The sequence below is a fragment of the Platalea leucorodia genome, assembly GCF_965183815.1.
Source record: "Platalea leucorodia genome assembly, chromosome: 4".
Classification (NCBI taxonomy): Eukaryota; Metazoa; Chordata; class Aves; order Pelecaniformes; family Threskiornithidae; genus Platalea; species Platalea leucorodia.
The window spans coordinates 27,934,661-27,954,158 of record NC_138826.1 but is presented as its reverse complement, the minus strand read 5'-3'; the positions used below and the strand labels follow the sequence as shown (position 1 = coordinate 27,954,158).

The 19,498-nt window shown below is 46.1% G+C and overlaps 1 protein-coding gene across 3 annotated transcripts in view; it reads right to left on the bottom strand.

The window, feature by feature from the left end:
• ZMIZ1 (zinc finger MIZ-type containing 1) overlaps window positions 1–18,381 on the bottom strand; it is a 365,555-nt gene extending 347,174 nt beyond the window's left edge. For all 3 annotated transcript variants that reach the window (XM_082308314.1, XM_082308317.1, XM_082308316.1), the window contains exon 1: window positions 18,299–18,381. The gene's annotated coding sequence lies outside the window, so the exon portion shown is untranslated. The remainder of the gene's footprint in view (window positions 1–18,298) is intronic.
• Between the last annotated feature and the right edge of the window lie 1,117 nt (window positions 18,382–19,498).

Below are 19,498 nucleotides of genomic sequence, written 5' to 3'. Positions count from 1 at the left end.
GAAACCAAAGTCACCTTCTGCAAACATTTCTAAAAGCCACATGGCAGGGGGGACTTTGTCCGAACTGGAGGAACTAACCAGTGGGACATACCACAGCTGGTTTCAGCGCCAGCTCACATATTACCTCCCACCTTGCAGGGGATACAAAGGAGCTTTAAACGGCCCAGGTTCTCCAGCAATCCCGAACTACCCATCCCAACCCCAGGGCAGCACCAGAACAGGGACACTCCCACACAGCCTGGCCGGGCGTGGGGAGGCACCAGGCTGCTGGGGGACTGCCCTGTGGTGGGTAGCCCTGGCCCTGCCACGCTTCCCTGGCACCCTCAACCGCGAGCCAACGATACAGCTGGAGACTGAGCACTTCCAGCATCACTTCACTTCTCCAGGTCGTGTCACTGGAGATGACAGAGGCCTCCAGCCTCCAAAGCTCATACACCTGATGAAGAGCTATGGTCTCTTTGGTTGGTTGGTTCTTGTTTTCAGGACTCCTGACCAGTTCCAGGGGCCGTACTAACAGACAACAAGCGGTGCTCGATGCAGAGAAGGTTACATGCAATTTATGTGTTAATTTAGTGAGAATCTACCTGCCCCCAGCAACAGATGCTGTGGTACTAATAGGAAAACAAGTTTATGCAAATCAAAGTATTGTGGTTTTAATCACTTGATCCAATCTATTTACGAGCTGGGTTTATTATTTTCTGCTAATTGTGAGGTTGTGGATCCATCTGACTTTCCTAGGCAGGAGCACCAGTTAAAGCACTCTTTCCCACCTCCATGCCTGCCACGCAGCATGGCTTCCCAGTTCTCTGCTGCTGCCTGCGTGGTGCTTGTACGGCCACACAGGGAAGCAGGCTGGGGAACTGATCCAAGGGGCTGAGGGTGAGAAGGAAGAACCTATGCAGAAACACAAAAGGGTTTTTTGTTTTCATCTTCATCAGTTCACCAGTCTGATTCATCGTGCACCTGCACAAACACTGATGCTAAGGCAGCATAAGGGTGGGAATAACGTGCAGCAGGGAACCAAGAGGCTTACGTAGTCCTGACAGTGCGAAACCACAGCCTGAGGATGGAAACGGGGATTGTCCATCTTTCTCACAGGCTAGCATGTTTATACTGGGCATCATAGTACAGCTCCCACAGTATTAATGGTATTGTTTATTCCTGGCCAGGAGAAGTGAATGAGGAAAACCATAAAAGATGCTTCCCCATACTCAAGCCACCCACCCCGGCGTAGCGATGGCTCCTCACTCCCGTGTCACCCTGCCTTTCCCAGTGCCCACCAACCCCATGCCGGTGGCATGGCCAGTGCCACCTCCAAGACACATCACTTCTCACCGTCTTCCAAAGGAAGAGACAAGTGGCACAGATGGGACCCAGCACACCCACACACCTTCCCTCTGCAGCTCCTGTCGGCAAAGGGGATGGGGGAAAGGGCAGGACCATGGCCACACCAGGGACAACACAGTCAAAGCCCTGTGCTGCTAGCAGCAAAGCCTGAGCAGTTGCATGTACTCCGGCTTATTTTCTAAAAATCACCATGCCACCAGCCGATGAATGGTACCCTTCAGCAATTTCAGTATTAAATCCAGTGAGGCTAGAAAAAAGTATTCGGTTCAACAGGACTTAGACAAAAACGCACACGAACATGTGTTTGAAAACATTACGTATGTTACATAAGTATCAAAAACACAGAAAAATAACTTCTCTCAGACATTTGTCAACTTCAGAAGAATATTCTATAAAAGGAAAAAAATAGCTTTCCTGGAAAACCAGGCTGGTGTACTGTTCTGAGGTGTGTGCAAATGCTCGCTGTTGCTTGGGGGAACTGCGAGGTGGCTAGAGACCCTGGGGGAAGGGTCACAGCCTGAAGGCGGTGGAGCTGAGCCCAAGGGGAGGGTCCTGGCCCTCCCACCAGCCTGCCTGGGGTGCTCCCAACGGTGCCTTTCATTGATGCAAAGACCAGGCAGTCATGCAGACAGTGGTATCAATCACAGCTAACTCAGCTGAAAATGAACCTTAACAAGGAAACAAACAAACAACAATAGGAAAAAAAAAAAAAAACCAGCCACACAAAAGAAAACTAAAAATATCTCAAAAAAACCAAAAGCCTTTTCTTAATCAGTGACCTGATCCTGCTGCCCAGTGGGGGGAGTGGGTGGGGGGTGTAAACTGGGACCCATAATTATCCCGTATTTAAATTATTCTGTTTAAAGGACCATTTCTTAGGAATGTTTTATTTGTATGATTTAAGTAACCAGTTTAAAGTACCAGAGGAAGACAACTGCAGTCTAACCATAAACATGGTATAGCAAAACTGAAAGCATCATCTCAACTCCTCGTAGATACTCCAGTAGCTTTTACAGCAGGGACAGGACACCACTGCCAGGCATACTTCACTGCCATCACATCTACAGCAGCAGCAGAAGTGGCAGTGCGTGTTACGGCTCCTGCAGCCTGAACCTGTGTGCTCCCGCAAGGCAGAGAGCCAGGTGGGGCCTCGCACCTCCGCCAGCCACCCAGCTCCCCGCGCCGGAGCTGCCCTGCCCACTGCAATCACAGCAAGCTCACGTGTGTTAGCAACTCTTCTCCCGTCACAGACAAACTGAAAGCGTATGAATTCAAACAGGTAGTCTTCCAAGATCACATATTAAAGCTATGGATGTCTGCCAACTGCAATACCTTTCTGGAGGGGGGCATTGGTCTCAAACTCACTTGCATAAGGAAAGCAGCAGTAACTTCTCGTCATCAGAACTCCTAAGCCTTTAATTTATCAAGATTAAAGTCAATTAACCAAAACCCAAGAGATTAAGGTTGAATTTTTATATAAAAGGACTTCAACATTTTAAAACATATTCTGTCATGTTATGCTTTTATCTATAATTACAGTATGGGACATGTGTTTGACACTTATTTTTTAGTGTTCAAAAACATTTCAGTTGCTAGCCCTTTGCCATCTGTTTCCTATCATTATTTCATTAAAACACTTCTCATTTCTCTCACAGTAGAAGAGTAAGATTGTTTTCTGGGTGACTAGATTGTTATCTCCTTTACTTAAACAGCATAATTCCAGCTTTTTTTTTTTTAATTTGTTTTTTAAAGAAGCATATGCACCTCCTCCCAACTCCCCCCAGCAAGGGCTAACAAAGCAAGCTAGTTTACAACCAGCCAAATACAGCCCCTTCCCTCCACCTGTCAAGAACACTTCTCCAAAGTCTCCGAGGAAACTAAATAAAATAACTCGTCAGCTCCAAAGAGCATGGGGATTTTTCTCCCAGAAAGAAAAAACTCGCACTTGAATACACCTTGGATGAAAACCCAGGTCCAGCGTACAGTATGTAGCTTACACCACACAAAACACTTACCATTCCTAGTCAAAATACTAGAGCTCAACGGCTTACACCACCGCGACTACCCGGGCAGGGGCGAAGTCACCCACATACAAGGAAGAGGTGGTTTCTGAGCAGTTATCGGGAGCAAGCGCAATAATTTTTACCTGGAAAATGCTGTTTGCAGCTGCTCACCGATTTGTTAGCACACACGCTGCTCTCGCCTCATGATTTATGATGCTCTCTCCAGCACTGAGACTTCTATTACTGTCCTCATTTATTGCCTGCAGCTGTCATTCTCACCAACAATTCTACAGTTGTTTGTAGGTGAGGTATCAAAGGTATTTAGTGTGCACCTAGAGATGTAATTTTAATCAAACCTACTCGCAGGCAGTATTTAAATGTTAGAACAACTGCACAGAGTGCAGCAATTAATGTGGACTTGACCAACCAAAATTATGACAGCCAGAAATGTTCACTCATAAATGCCTCAAAAGGATGGATGTCCAACAGGCCTGTGAACACCTGCTGATTTGTAAATGAAGATAAAAATAGTACCCATAGATCACAAAGCCTTCCGATAGGTATTTGGATGCACAATAAATATATTAACAAAATCAGCAACCTCACTTTCTATGGCCAAAATGTTCATAAGGTGATAAATCCAGCTACACCTTTCTCACCACGTATTTTTCCCAGCATCTCCTAAAAACCTGCTGAATCTGCCCATTTTAGAATAATTGCAGTGGAGGGGGAAGCAGATTTTACATCCAACAATTCCACTTCTAAAAAATCTCAGTGTGTTTCCTAGACATTAGAAATTTGCAAATCAAAAAGTTCTGACCCACTGCAGTCCTTACTTAACTTTTTGGGGAGCCACAAGATGCTCGATGATTTGAAAAACAGGCAAGCAGCGTTACTAAGCATGACTACCAATTGCACCACCCTGCTTTGAGAGAGGGTGGCAAACAACCTCCGGGTGGAGGTTGGACCTACCACCACCGAACATGGCATAAAAGTGCAACAGAAAGTAAAAAAGGAGTCCTGGAGCTAAGCCTAATACTACTTTCATGTGTACGCTAAAGATCCACCTCCTTAAGTCAACTGATTATGACAGCATCTCTGTTTATTTAATGAGTTACTAGTGCTTATGATTCAGGAGGAAACTTGAAAATATGAACTGTAAGCAAGCCCCAAAAGGCAGATTTTGCAAAAGAATGCAAGTTTATTATTATTTAAAATTATTCTGTAGGCCTGGCTTCTGGTGGCCGAATATTTTAAGGCTAGCAATCTTAAATAAGTCTAATCAGTACTCTAAGCACCAAAACCCACTTTCTATATTTTAAGTTCTTTTCTTCAACACCATCCACACTGCACAGCTTGAAAATGGCACTCAAGGCAAAAACAACAGTTGTGAATTTACAATCAAAAGGTAGCCTGAAGGCCATCACCGTCATAATGAAGCTTTATTTAGAGCTGAACAGATAGCGTCAAAATATAAACTACAAATTAAACACATAACACTCTAAGGAAAATATGATGATGCATTTTACTCTATCGTGATAAAGTACCGAAGAACCTCTGGTGTTTGGAAGTTAACACTTGCAATGTATACAGATATTGATTAATCCTATCATCTCTCCACATTCCAGTCCCTTCAACCAAGATGATGGAGTCACATTGAGAGAAGTGTGCAGAAGTGAGCAGTCACTAATTGTGAGCCCACATTAAACCATTACTTGGTGTGCAACAGCCTGCTTTTGGGTTGAGAAACAAAATCTGCTTTTAAATACAACACTAATTGGAGCACATTTCAGACTTCAAGAATATATGACCTTCAAACCATTCTGAGGATGCATTTCAGTCATTTAAATCCACAATATACCATTTGTCTTCCCATAATATTTATTAAGAAAATAAATCTGAATTGGTCATATACAGCTCATTAGGAAAAAAATAATTCCACCATGCAAAAGCTGAACTCACCTATGTTTTTTTTTTTTTTTAATTATTTTTTATTTCAGCTTTTACTCTACCCCTTAACCCTCTTCCTATATGCAACTGCAGAATGTATGTATTTGGGTGGAAGTAGCATATCTATAGAGAGTACACACAGTATGTGCTTTGCGTATGTTAGCTTTGATCATAAAGAAAACATTTTCAGTTTAACTAAGTCACTCCACTCCTCTGCTGTGAAAAGTCCGTCCAAATGGAAAAGTTGGATCCAACCACCTGGCACTCACCTGATGCAACTGTAATGCACAGATGTCTCTGAAAGTCAGACACAGAGGATCCTTACCGTTGAAAGCATCCCGGAGATTCCTCACTCCAGTCACTCAGGAATTGGGGAATTAAACAAAACAAACAAAAAAACCCCCCACAACCACCACACACAAAAACCCCATAGAGCCAACAACTTGAAACTTCCTCCATCAATCATTATCCCATTTTTGTTAATACTGGACAAGAGAATATTTTACTGACAACGGGGGGGGGGGACGGGGGGGGGGGAAGTATTTTTTTTTTCCAAACCTAACACAGCTAAGACGACATTTAAAATATAATTGCTCTTAGATTCAAACACAGATTCACATCCTATCCTCAGATGATGTCTTCAGGGTCGGATCACTCATGCGTATACGTATGGTTCTTCACTGACAAACAACCTGACTCCTCTACTTGTGCAACTTGCATTACTCATAGGAAAGCCTTGGCAGAGGCAGGCCAGCATATGTTAATTACTGGGTTGCATTATAATAGGTCTAACATCTTGTTTCTCATCCAGGGTTTTAAAATAAATGGAAACAACAGTCTCTTTGGATACAAAAGTATGTATTTTTGTATCTCAGGCTAAAAATATTCTATGTTAAAAACACAAATATATCAACTGCCAGAGAATTCCTGCCTCCTCAGTGTTTCTTTTAGGGGTTTTAGCCTTATTAAACAAAGAAGACAGGCAGTCTTTAAGAGAGGTTAGCATGTGCATTCATCTTTCATTTCCTGCAAATTATCCTTAAGTCGGGTGTAACAGTGAAAAGGGGAGCTTGACTCCCCAATCTTTTGTTTCTTCTATAAACAGTTTATCAGGTAAAGTTGGCTACCAGTTTCTACAGCAAAATAAAGCATAAATTCATGAACACGAGGAGCATGAACAGAGCAAAGATATACTTAAAAATATATTTTTCATATGACAGGAGATATGTACTATGTTTCTTCATTTTATGATTTAATACGCTGGGATATTGCTAGGACAAGATGCTGGCAACATTACAAGTATTTTTGACTTACATTTCTCTTTATTGAGAAAGACGCATTGAGGGCCATAGCTGCAATTTCAGACAAAGGACTAAGACTCTACACTGACATGCTGTTTCTTTTTGGGTGACCAAATTCAAAGTTTTAAATCTGAATTTCAAATCATATGACGCATAAAACTGACAAACATTAGAAGTTTCATGGAAATTTTCAAAACACTAATATTCTAAAAATAGGGACTGGTACAAGACTTTCTTTCACAAAAGCTTTTGCAAGAAGTTCATGCATTGAATAAGTAATTTATACATGCATTTAGGATACAAAACCTTTTAGGATACAGTGGAAACGCTGTCGCAGAATTTTTATTTTGTATTTTTTTTTTTTTTTAAAGTGATTAAACAAATCTAATGACACAACTATCACGCAACCGTGACCAGAAACCTACTAGGCATCATCCTCTCCTCCTTCCTTACCCGAGACTCCCTGCGCTGGGTGCTGCGCAGAGGCGGCGCGGGTCCCTGCTCCCGAAGGAAGGCTGGGCGCCAGCCAGGAGCAGACAGATGGTGGCCAATAAGGAAACTATCACCCCGTCTCAGTCACCATGGCAGAGCCTGGGTGCCACACAATAGTGGCCCGACTATCGACTACTTTACTCCTCATTTCAGCTTGTTAATATGTTTACCTGGGTATGTCTAGTGCTTCCAGCTATAGGGTAAATAGACGCGAGAGCCATATTAGGTGTACCAGTCCACTGTCACATAGGGCTTGTGAGGTCCCACCACAGCCAAGCATAGCGCTGAAGCCAGACATCCAAAGGCTACAAAACAGTGCACTAAACCCAGTGGACTAACCACTGCTCAGTGGGAGCAGTTATGCTCTGGTTTAGCTAAGAGGAAACATACCAAACTCTTCAAAATGGATGCTCAACATATCAATTAGTTAACAAAGAAACTTTAACAGATGACTCCTAAATTTCACATATTTTTTTTATTTAGAGGGAAAACAACCTTGATATTTTGCTTAAGGATAAGACAAGTACAGTCCTGAGTTTAAGGTGCCCATCTGCTTGCCCTCAAACAATTCCTCAAACCCAGGCTCTGAACCCTCCATCAGCCGCCTCTTCCTCTCCCCTGCAGATCCCACATCTCCCAGGCACCTGTCAACCACTTTACAAAGAACAACCTGCCATGAACAAGGGTAGAATAAAAATGATTGCAAATATTTTCAGAACCCGTTTTAATCAAAACAGGTCTGAACTGCTAACCATCCAGCACTGTCCTTTGCAAAGCCTTTGCAGAAAGACCCACCTTCGCCCAAGCCTGTGCAGCACCGGCCATCACCTGGTCTATGCCTCGGGGGGACCTTTCTGCTCTCCCAACCTGTACTGCTGCAGTTAGTGCCACCGGCAGCGGTGCCCACCACCTCCGCACTCCCTGCCACGCAGACGTCGGAGGACATGGCAATTTCATGTGAAAGCTTCAAAATATTTATCTCGTGTCCTGTTGCTGATTCCTCCTGAAGTATAAACAAGGTCTGAATGGCTTTTTCTTTATTTGTAAATCATACCTGAGGATCACTTGCTATGCAAGGTTTGTCTTGATGGTACGCTGCTCAGAAAAGTCCGAGTATGGTATCTTTCATGTGTAAGCTATATGTTTGTTAAACACGAGGATTAAGTATTTGTATTAACAAACATTTCAAAGGTTCCCCCGGATTTATTCTGCACTCTGTCTCTTGCTGGTCACCAACAGCTGCTGTCATAGTTTTACTTGTCCTTTGGTAAAGAATAACAAGGCCAACTGAAACACCGACTCCTGAGTTACCCATAAACAAGCGGGTGCCCGCTGCAGAGGTGGGACTTTGTTTATCTGGGTCTTGAAGCCCTTCTGGGGCTTCCACACAACTCCCTTCCCTCCGCCGCTGCCACCGCGGAGCCCAGAGCAGCTGGCTCACGGAGCCCCCCCAGCTTCTCCTTCCAGTCCCGCCCCAGAGCAGCAGGGAGGATGAAAGCCAGTGCTGAGAAAGGCTGAGCCTTCCTCCCCGAGGGGTCCCCGCAGCAGCACGAATTGCTGTGGCAGAAGCAGGTTCTGAGTCAGAGCCGCAGCCTGAGCGAAGCCGAGGGCAGATGAGTGGGAAAGGACACACCACCCGCACCCTTCACACTGTCAAAAAGCTGTGGGAAGAGGACGTGAGCCCAAATGTTTTAACTCGCAAGGCTGCTTTAACCAAGTCTTAGAAGGCTCTGCTAGTGACCTAAAATAACTTCCCCTTACATAATACTGTTACGATTTTAATGTGCGAGATGTCAGAGTTTTACAGTGCCAAAAGCCAAAGCTATGCATTCAGTTGGAAAGCTAGCAGGCTCCCATGTCTAATGGTATCAAACTCCAGCTGGACTGCAACCCAATACTTTTTACAACAGCAATGTAAAGTTTGGGAGAAATCTCATACTTGAGAGGACAGGAAAAGACTCAAGTATAGTTCCTGCAAGAAATTTCTTGAAGAAGGACTGACAGCTGATTTAAGTCTTACCAGGTGAGACTTATCGGAGTCCATCTCTCAGATGCAAGAAAGAAAAGGCTTGTGAACAGGATGAAGTTCAACACTAGTTTGCAGAGAAACAGCCTTGCTAGCGCAACACACGTTGAGTTCATATTTTCAGTGAATCACTACCCACATTTGCACATGTGTGCCCACTGCAACTCAGTGTCTTGATTTTCTCTGAAATAGAAAGAGAGTACCTCTATCTCAGTGGCAAGGTGGGACTTCATGGTTTTGTAAAGCACCCAAAGGACAGCAAACTGAACATGCAGAGAGTCAGGATCCCAAGAGCATTTGCAAGATGACAGTTCACTGGCCTGGAATCTTTTTAGAACAAGCATTCCAGTCTTTAAAAAAAATTGTTTAATCAAATGTAAAGTGCATCAACCTGTGCTAAGTGGAGGAGGGCAGAAAAGCTTTCTTTGAAAAGGCTTGGGGGAAGCATTGGGTTGCTGTAAGGGAGGCCAATATAAGCTGTATACTAGCTGTAAACAAGTTAACTTCTGTGATCCCACTGCCAGGAAAAGGGTTATAAGAGCATTAAACAAACACAGAATTTACAAGAAGGACACCAAGAGATTGGGTAGTCTGCCTGACAGCCACATCATTCTTCTTCCCCACTGCAAACCTGCAGGATAATAAACCCTTCTCTCTTTCATATATAGATAAATATATAAACAAACTGCTCTTCTGAGAATTCTATGTCAGCAGAGTATCTAAAACCACTTTTTAAAGCTTTTCTCCTGCCTTTTTTTCGGGGGGAGGGAGATAACCAAATGGGTCTTCCAGTGACCTATGAACATGTTATACTTTTAAAATGAAAAAAAGCGGCGGCACTTGTTGTCAAACTACTCTAGCTGCAGGAACTTGTATTTTTGCAACATATTTTAAGCAAAAACATTCTCCAAGAAAATTGCCCTGTTTATGAGGCTTTTTTCTTTTACAACAGCCAAAATCTTAGAGATACGTGCAATGCTAAGGAAGACCAAGGTTTATGTTAAAGCAATGATATGTAAGGTATTTCCTATTTTCAAACCATCTATGGGGGCATCCCACCTTTGGCTGCATGAACAAAAGTACCGCTCGAACTGGGCACGGGGGCAGCAGGATGGCGAGCTGGCAAGTTTCTCTTGCTTCCTTGAGAAGTGGCTGCAGTTGGAGGGGTGGGGGTCCTGCAACTGAAAACACGAGCCTTTCCTCACCGTCACTCAACTCTTCTGTGGTGGGATTTCCCCCCCCCCATCACACTCTCACACTTCTAAAATAACCAAAAGCAGATGGTAACCTTTGAGCTGGAGGATGCCCATGTACCTGGCAGGCATTGGACAACAACCATGCTCAAGAGAACAGCATAGGGGAAGGGTCTGAGCTTCAGTGATATGCTGAAGTTGTAAGAATACCTTACAAGCTTAAGACAATTTCTACCTTTGACAAGGTTAGAAATCATGATCAGACTAGGGAAATCCCCCCCTCTCAGCATCAGTGTGAGACCAGTCACTTTCCAGGGAAATCAAATTTTAAACCCTCTGGATTGGGTTTGCGTGGCAAGGTTTTGGTAGCAGGGAGACTACAGGGGCGGCTTCTGTGAGAAGCTGCTAGAAGCTTCCGCTATCTCTGATAGAGCCAGTGCCAACCGGCTCCAAGACAGACCTGCCGCTGGCCAAGGCCAAGCCCATCAGCACCTCTGGGATAACATATTTAAGAAGACAGAAAAAAAAAAAACCTGCACAATTGCAGCCAGAGAGAGGAATGAGAATATGTGAGAGGAACAGCTCTGTAGACACCAAGGTCAGTGAAGAAGGAGGGGGAGGAGGTGCTCCAGGCACCAGAGCAGGGATTCCCCTGCAGCCCCTGGTGAAGACCATGGCAAGGCAGGCTGTCCCCCTGCAGCCCATGGAGGTCCATGGTGGAGCAGATATCCACCTGCAGCCTGTGGCGGACCCCATGCCGGAGCAGGGCGATGCCCAAAGAAGGCTGTGACCCCATGGGAAGCCTGTGCTGGAGCAGGCTCCTGGCAGAACCTGTGGCCCTGTGGAGACAGAGGAGCCCACTCTGGAGCAGGTTTGCTGGCGGGACTTGTGACCCCGTGGGGGACCCACGCTGGAGCAGTCTGTTCCTGAAGGACTGCACCCCATGGGAGGGACCCACGCTGGAGCAGGGGAAGAGTGTGAGGAGTCCTTCCCCTGAGGAGGAAGGGGCGGCAGAGACAACGTGTGATGAACTGACCGCAACGCCTATTCCCCGTCCCCCTGCACCGCCGGGGTGGGAGGAGGGAGAGAAATCAGGAGTGAAGTTAAGCCTGGGAAGAAGGGAGGGGTAGGGGGAAGGTGTTTTAAGATTTAGTTTCCATTTCTCATTACCCTACGCTGATTTGATTAGTAATAAATTAAACTAATTTCCCCAAGTCAAGTCTGTTTTGCCCATGACGGTAATTGGCGAGTGATCTCTCCCTGTCCCTACCTGGACCCACGAGCTTTTCAGTATATTTTCTCTCCCCTGTCGAGCTGAGAAGGGGGAGTGATAGAGCGGCTTTGGTGGGCACCGGGTGCCCAGCCAGGGCCAACCCAGCACACCCTCTCACGCACCAGGTGCCCAGCAGTAAGTCAGCCTCAGCATTGCCCTGCACTGCTCCCCCACCCCACAATGCCCTTATTTACACAATAAGCCTGTATTTGATCAGTTCATCTGGTTTTGGAATGGGTGTTCAAAAACAAGAGAGGAAGAGAAACCTGCATTTCAGAATTTACTGATGGAGATACAGGAGGTGTGTATTTCAGGGCAGCCTAAAAGGCTCTGCTGTTCTCAGAGGGAATCAGGAATACAGCCAAGAAACAAGCAGATATTCATCAAGGGAACTGTTTTTACTACTAAATGGCCAATTGAAGCCCCTACTACTCTGTCATACATCTATGTCACTGCAGCCCCAATAAATATACCCCTCTGATTAGTTATGAGACTATCTAGAAATCTCCGAGAGACGGATACCATTCGCTTTGCCAGCTGGTCAGTCATTGCAGCCCTGCAGTCTCAGAGGAATTTAAAAAAAAAATCCAAAAGACAACACAAACTTGTTGTCAACGTATTGCTTTTTCTCTTAGTCCTCAAACATAGTTATTTTTAGCTAATCAGCCAAGATGGCAAATGACATTTCACAGGTACAAAGAGCTGCAAAATGAACGGAGCAGAGTTTATCCACATTTGTGCATTGGATCAACCAGTTAGTATTCTCTAGTTAATGCTATCCTGACCAAATTGACTACTAAAGTAAGTCACGAGAAGAGTTTACCAGTTACCAGACAAAGAGTTGAGAACATCAGAACAAGAAAGATTTGAAGACAACGAAATAAAGACAACAAACAATTCCCATACTGGTTTTGCATGGTGCTATCAGATGCATGAAGTCTGTGGCTTTCATTCTCATACTAGCTTTGACAACACATACATATTATCTATAGGTTAGAGTTGTTCCCCTTTCTGAAGTCAGACCCACAGTGGTGCTGTTTTTCTCCAGGAAAGAAAAAGAAAAAAAAAAAAAAGAAAAAAAAAAGCTTACAGCAACCACAGTCCCTCTGTGCTCACAGCCAATACCGACTACCAAGAAACTGGAATACGGCTTTACAGGGAGAAGACACCACCACTCCCTATGGATCAGGCAGCCAAAGGATCTCCTGGGTAGGTTTCGCAGGACTGAAGAAGGATGTCTCAGCATGAGGATGTTTTATAAATCAGCTCTCCACCATCCACTGATGTATAAATATTAAGTCAGGAAAAACAAAACAAAAACACAAACAAAACAAAGAAAATAAATTTTAAAAAATTAAATAACAAACTCCTTATGAAGACAAACAATGAGCAGCAGAGGCAATCCAAATCCACAGTTTTATGAAATTTCCACAGGTTTGTAGCATCGTGCATATTAATGGGTTTTGAGCGATTTCTCTTCCACCCTCCCCCCGCATTGAGCCAGTAGCCTTCTTGCTTCACTTTGGGAATCAATTCAAAGCTGCTCTGCAGAGTCAAAACAAATGCTGGATTACCAACCAAGGGATACGCTTCCCACATTTATCTTAATGGAATGTTAATGTAATAGCTTGTATGTGACTACCTCAACATTAATACACTAGACAAAATACAAAACGGCTCGATTTATTGAATTATCTGTGGAAAGGACAGAAGTTTCTTTCTGAGCTTAGATATTTCATTAGATCCTAAACCTTATTTTAAAAAGCATCAACCATCACCCCTTCCTCATTGGAAGGGATTGTGTTTGGCTGTTCCAGGATTCAATATAGGAGTACAAACGACTTCTTCTATCCTCTGCTACAGGTCTAAAAAGTATAAGAACTGAAGGAAACTATAGGTGACCTGGATCAAATGATCACCTCTGTGGAAGGACAGGTTCTTTTAAGAACGAGTCATCCCCTGTGGAGTAACTTAATTTCTCTTGACGCTTAAGGGAGAAATTAGATGGAAAGTAATTTTGTCGGCCTAAGAACAACTTTCTTTTTCCTCCTAGATACATAATAGCCACACGAATTTGTCCAGCACCATAAAGGGAAGGGCAGAGGCAACTGTACTGAAGCTGGCAAACCTCACCTTTGTAGGCAATGTAAACTTCAGTGTATCTTAAACTATTAGAACCAAAAATAACAGGTAACAAGTGGAAGACCATCTCCTACTCTCATAATACACTACTGCCTCCAACAGTCGAGCTGTGGAGATCCATTACAACCCATTGCCTGGAAGTTGCTCTTGCAGCCTATACTACCTTTAAAATATTCTAACATTAACCAAGCTGAATGCTAATGATCATGTGAAACCCAATGGAAATAAAGAAATTGAAAATTGCTACATAAGAAGCTTTTGCTTATAGAAAAAGAAGTGGAGGGGAAAAAAAAAAAATCAATATGACAAAGCAACATTTCAATTTACAAATCTTTTGTTTTTAAGCCAAAGATACCATTTTAAAGCAGGAATGATTTCTAATACCACTGACAGCCTCAACTTATCATCAGCAGGAAAGCTTACATACACCTAAATTCAGCGAAAGGAAAATATACAGTATCTTAGCAGGAGGTATATCAGTGCCCATCTGTGGTGGTCTGTATTGATGCACTGTTCACTGCACTTTCCCATAAAACACACCTAAATGGATGAAGAGGGTTTGTGTGCCTCATCCCACAACAGTCAGTTGACAAGAACAAGCATAAACCAACTCAAAACTCTTCAGCAATATTCTTGCCACTTTCCTGTAATACAGGATAGGATTTCACAAAAATTGGTCTAACTAGGAGTGAACAAATCAGCCAATTGCATAGTGGTCGAATTTGTTACCACAGGCATTAACTGCAGTCCTACTTATTTATGAGAAACAGGCTTCCCAGGTAAAGCCGTAACAATCCCAGCTCTCTCCCTCCGCAGCGTTCGATCACCCACGTCGTTACAGCAGCACGGCAGGCACCACCAGCTCCTGGCCAGCCACTACATCCATTTCTCATAGTCACATTATCTTCTGTGCGACTGGAAAAAGACTGGATCCCTGTTGTCCTGAAGCCTACCAACAACACTGTGGAAGGCAAAAGGAATTCCAACTTTGTTTCCATTCTGGGATCTATTTTTCTTCTTTTTCAGGAGAGAAACCAGGCTTTCCAGGCTGCTAGTACAAACATCAAGTTGCTAAAAAAACAGCCAACATTGTCTCCAACTACAGTATCAGTGTTGTAACTGCCATCTGTGAGGGTTTGTTGGTGGGTTGGTTTTTTTTGTTTGTTTGTTTTGCCTTTTTTTTTTTTTTGTCAACACAAAACCTTTGGAGCCTATAAAAGTGGAAGAGATCTGGGGTAAAGGGCAAGCAACTCCCAAGAAAAGTTATGAATGGAAATGTGCTACAAAGCCTCCTCTCCTTTCCACCCCTCGTAACCGCTGCTGATCAGGACAAATCTTTCAGATGATGCAGAAACTGATCAATTATCTCTTGTGGGTTTCTTAAAATATGTTACAAACAGAATTGTATGCCGCAGTAAGATCGCAGTTTTATTTCATCTCAGACAGCACAAAACACTCTCTGTATATATACACAGCAACTCACTTCTTTCCTGAAACAAAGTTCTCATTGATCCTTTGCCACAGACTCAATTATTGTTTCTAATCATGATCAACATTTGTTTAAGGTACCGTGGACCATAAACAATGTAAACAATAAAAGCATCTGTCCATGTTGATGTGAGTGTCATTGGCAGGTTAGATACCTGTATCGACTGGTCCCGAGGGTGTTCTTTTTAAATTCTGAAAGCCCAAAGTAAATTTAAATTACAATTTACAGAATAATCTTTAAATCAGCCACCTTTTGAGGTAGTGTTATCTTGAGCAGATAAAATCACAATCTGTCAATTAAATCCCAAGAAATTTTTCATTGTTTTAAAACATAATCCTAAAGATGCTTTTTTTTCTAAAGCCTTTTTTTTTTTTTTTTTTTAATGTGGGAGATTCTGCAAAATTCCTGGTCCTCCTCACACCCATGGGGGAAAAATAGCCTTCTTGTAATTTGGCAATTATAGATACACCATGTAAAAAAGTAGAAATCAAGACATTTTAAAGAAGACATTTAAAAAGTAAAGATAAAAAGAAGTCCTTGACTGTGGGATATTTAGAGGATTTCAAGTCATGTTTTCCATAGCATCATTTCAAAAATAAGCAGCCTTTTCTTTCTCCTCCCCCCTCACCCCAAACTCCGAGGAAAACAGCCACCAAATGCACTCAACTAGCCTCAAAGTCACACGTGCTCCATTGCAGATCTTGCTTTCAATGTGTCTTTTGTTTGATGGCTGGTGTTTCAACATCCTCAACTGGAACACAAAAAGGTCAGAGTGAGTCTTCTGGCATTCACAGACCTGCACCAGGCCCCGCCAAGAGAAGATTGATGCCATAGTACATTTCCCCCAGTCGAGAGAAGGAAGTGGAGGTTTGAATCCGAGACCAGCTATGTTTGTTAGAAGGATCCTTAGTCTCCCAAAGACCGTCAGCGGTGTTTAGTTTTGCTATATTCCTCTGTGAAACTTTTCTGCTGGTGCTGGTAATACTTTTGAGTTAGAGTTCTGCCACCGCACCACATTACGGCCCCAGTACCACGACGTGAACGCGTTCCCACCAGCAAGAGGTTTTAGCCGTGCATCCCAGTGTAGGGCTCTTTCTCCACATCCCCCCCCCCGCCCCGGTTTTGCTTCACCTCTCGGTTACCCCTGGTGCCCTTACGCCTGCCGCCTTCAAGGAGAGGCTGCACCATTAACCTTCCAGTGTGCAAGGCCAAGGTCCATACTGCAGCTAGAGAGAAGCTGTTGCTAAAGATTCCTTAAAAGCTTTGGCACTTCAAGGCAGTTGGAACTACTCAACCAGAGCCGGGAGCCAAAGCTTTGCCACAGCATTAATGGGCTTTTGCCCTTTTAAATTTTCTAAGCCTGTCGCCTTCCTGATGCGCGCAGTTTTATTCAGAGTCCTAAATGGCCATTTCATATTTAAAAGAAAGCTTGCATAGGTAGCACCCTAAAACTACCCCAGGTCATTCATCTCCCCCGCTCTCCTACTGTCTCTTAGGAAACCTTTGATAGAGCATTTGTTCAGGCTGCCAAGTTAAATCCTCTTCTCTCATGTCAATGCATTGAAAAAAGCAGTCAGAACACCAGCTTCACTCAGGCCTGCTGAAGTAAATGGAGAAAACCAATTCCTCTGGCACTACAGAGCCATTAAGCCGTTTGCAGATTATTAACTGAAGCACAAAAATATACACCGCGCACAACCGGACGGCAATGCAGAGCTGTTCCGTAAGTTAGCTTCAGTCTCAATAAGCTGCCTGTATGGCTGCAATTTGTAACCATTTGTGCAGCTGCCGTAACTGTTTAGCGGGACCCCGACAACCCCAGACAAAAGCCGTTTCGCCGCGATGCGGGGGTCACGCAGCCACCGCCGGGCACATTTCACCTTTAATAAATATGGTAATGGGGGCTGCCCTCGGAGGAGAGAACCCGAGACGCCTGCCCACGCCGGTGCCCCTAATCACAGCCTCCAAGGGAGCACCGAAATTAAACTTTACACGTGCAAAACAAAGTTTACAGTCTAAAAACCCGATTATAGTAACAACTTCCTCCCCCTGCCTCGGGCTGCCTCGCTCCCTCCCCGCTACCGAGCCAGCCCAGAGCGCTATCCCGAGCGGCACGGGGGGAATAAAAGCGTGGCTGGATGGCTCCTATTTTTATGTTTACATTCCTGAAGTGTCTTTTAACTGACTGCCATTCCCCCTCTCCCCGCGAGCAGCTCCGCCAGCCGCCCCTGGAAGCGCTTCCCCCGCTCCCCTCGCACAAAGGCGGGCGGGCGGGCGGCCGGCGAGCGGCGGCCGGGCCGGGCCGGGCCCCCCCGGCCCCTGCCCCCGCGCCCCCTCCCCTCCGCCCCGGCGGCTTCCTGGACAGATGCACCGGGGGGAGGGAGGGGAGCGGGGGGGCTGCTCCTTCCTCCTGCCCGGCGAGAGAGGCCCCGGTCCCAACCGGCTCTCCAAACCCAGACACAAGGAATTTACACCCAGGCGAGCTTCCCGGGGCCCGCAGAACAGGCGCAAGCTCCCCCACGCGTCTCCCAGACCCAAGACGCGCGGCCGGGCAGGCACAGGCAGCCGGCCGGGCAGGCACGACCCGAGCCGCGGCCCCGCCGCGGGGCTCCCGCCCGCCCCGAGGGCGCTCGCCCCGGCCGGGGGCAGCCGCCGCCCCGGCCCCCGCAGCCCCCTTTGTTTTTGCGGCGGCTCCGACGCCCGCCCGCCCGCCTCGCGTCGCGGCCGCCGCAAGTTCGAGGCGGGCCGGGTCCCCCCGCGGCCCCGCGGCCGGCCCGGGAAGGGCATTTCCCGGGCAGAGCCGCCTCCCCGCCGGCGGGCCCGGCTCCGCGGCTGCCCGCCCGCCCTCGCCCCGCTCCCGCGGCGGGGACAGCCTGCCCCTTTAAGAAGTCTCCGCGCATTTTCTCCCCTCGCAGAATAAATATGGTTTGTTGTTTCTTTTTTTTTCCTCTCCCCCCCCCCCCCCGTACACCTATTTCCCCAGCGTGGTCGCTCCATTGTTTCTGCTCCGCCGAGACGCAACCCCTGCCCGGCCGCGAACGGGGAGGTGCGAGCAGGGAGCGCAGATAGACGCGAAACTTACCTACAGATTGCAAAGCAGCCTTGCAGCAGCAAAATAATAAGGAAGAAGGCAGGCAAAATCCTCTCTCCCCAACTGATTTGCAGCTCTACTCGGGTATTTTTAAATATATAATTTTGTTTATTCCCCCCCTTTCTTCCTTCCCCCCCGCTTTCTTTTTTCTTTCTTCCCCCCCCCCTTTTTTTTCCCCTTGCCCACAGACAGTGAAAAGGAGCTCAATGTTAGTGGGTGAGTAAGTGAATCAACTAGCAGAGAGCACAGCAAGTTGAAGTGTCAAATTACATTGGCTATTCTATTACCAAAGGGCCATGCTTTGTGGCTGCTGGCAAAATCTGTCCCAGATTCCTATCTGAAAGGGAGCTGCCTCCTACAGGGATGTTCTTTCCTTCGCCCTCTCCCTTTCCCTCTCCCCCCGCACCCCCCCCTCCCCAATCACACAAAGTTAAAAATCTTAGATACGAGTTAAAACACAAATATTTTCTTACAGTATATTTTAAGGCGGGGATTCTCGGTTTAGTCTTCCCGAATACCAGGCACTCAGAAACCCTTCCACTCTGGAAACTGAAAGCAGGAGAATACCTATCTTCCCTTCTGTATTTTTGTATTATTAAATAGGGGAAAACCACCCCGGACCCAACGCACTCTGAAGCGTGCGGTGCCTCCGTCTGTATCGTTTCCACGGGAGAATTTTTACGGGGATGGGAGGAACTACGGGGCGGGCAGGGGGATTACAGGGGAACGCCGAGACATCCCGCTGCTCCCCGTGTTTCACTTCACACACCCCCCCCCCGCCCCCGCCATTTATTGCCACCGCCGCCCCCCCCGGGGCCGCTGTTATTTTCAGAGCCCGCAGCTCCGCCACCCAGGTAGGAGCGGGTCCTCCCGGGGGTCCCCGCCCGCCAGCGGGACGAAGCCGGCACAGGCGGGCGGGCGGCGGTGCCCGGCGGGGCGGGCCGGGGAGGCGGCCCCGCCGGCGGGGGGCGGCCCGGGGCGGCAGAGGCCGGGCCCCCCGCCGCCCGCAGCGCTAACAATGGGGCGTGGGGTTCCCCCCCCCCCCAGGAAATCCAGGCCGATTTCCAGGGAGAAAATAACAAGAAACCGTCCTTGTCTGACGAGCACCAATCTGCTAAAAAACATCTCCCTCGGCTTCTCTTCCCCTTGATAAAACACTTCCAGGACAATCAATATTTTATGATGAGTTGT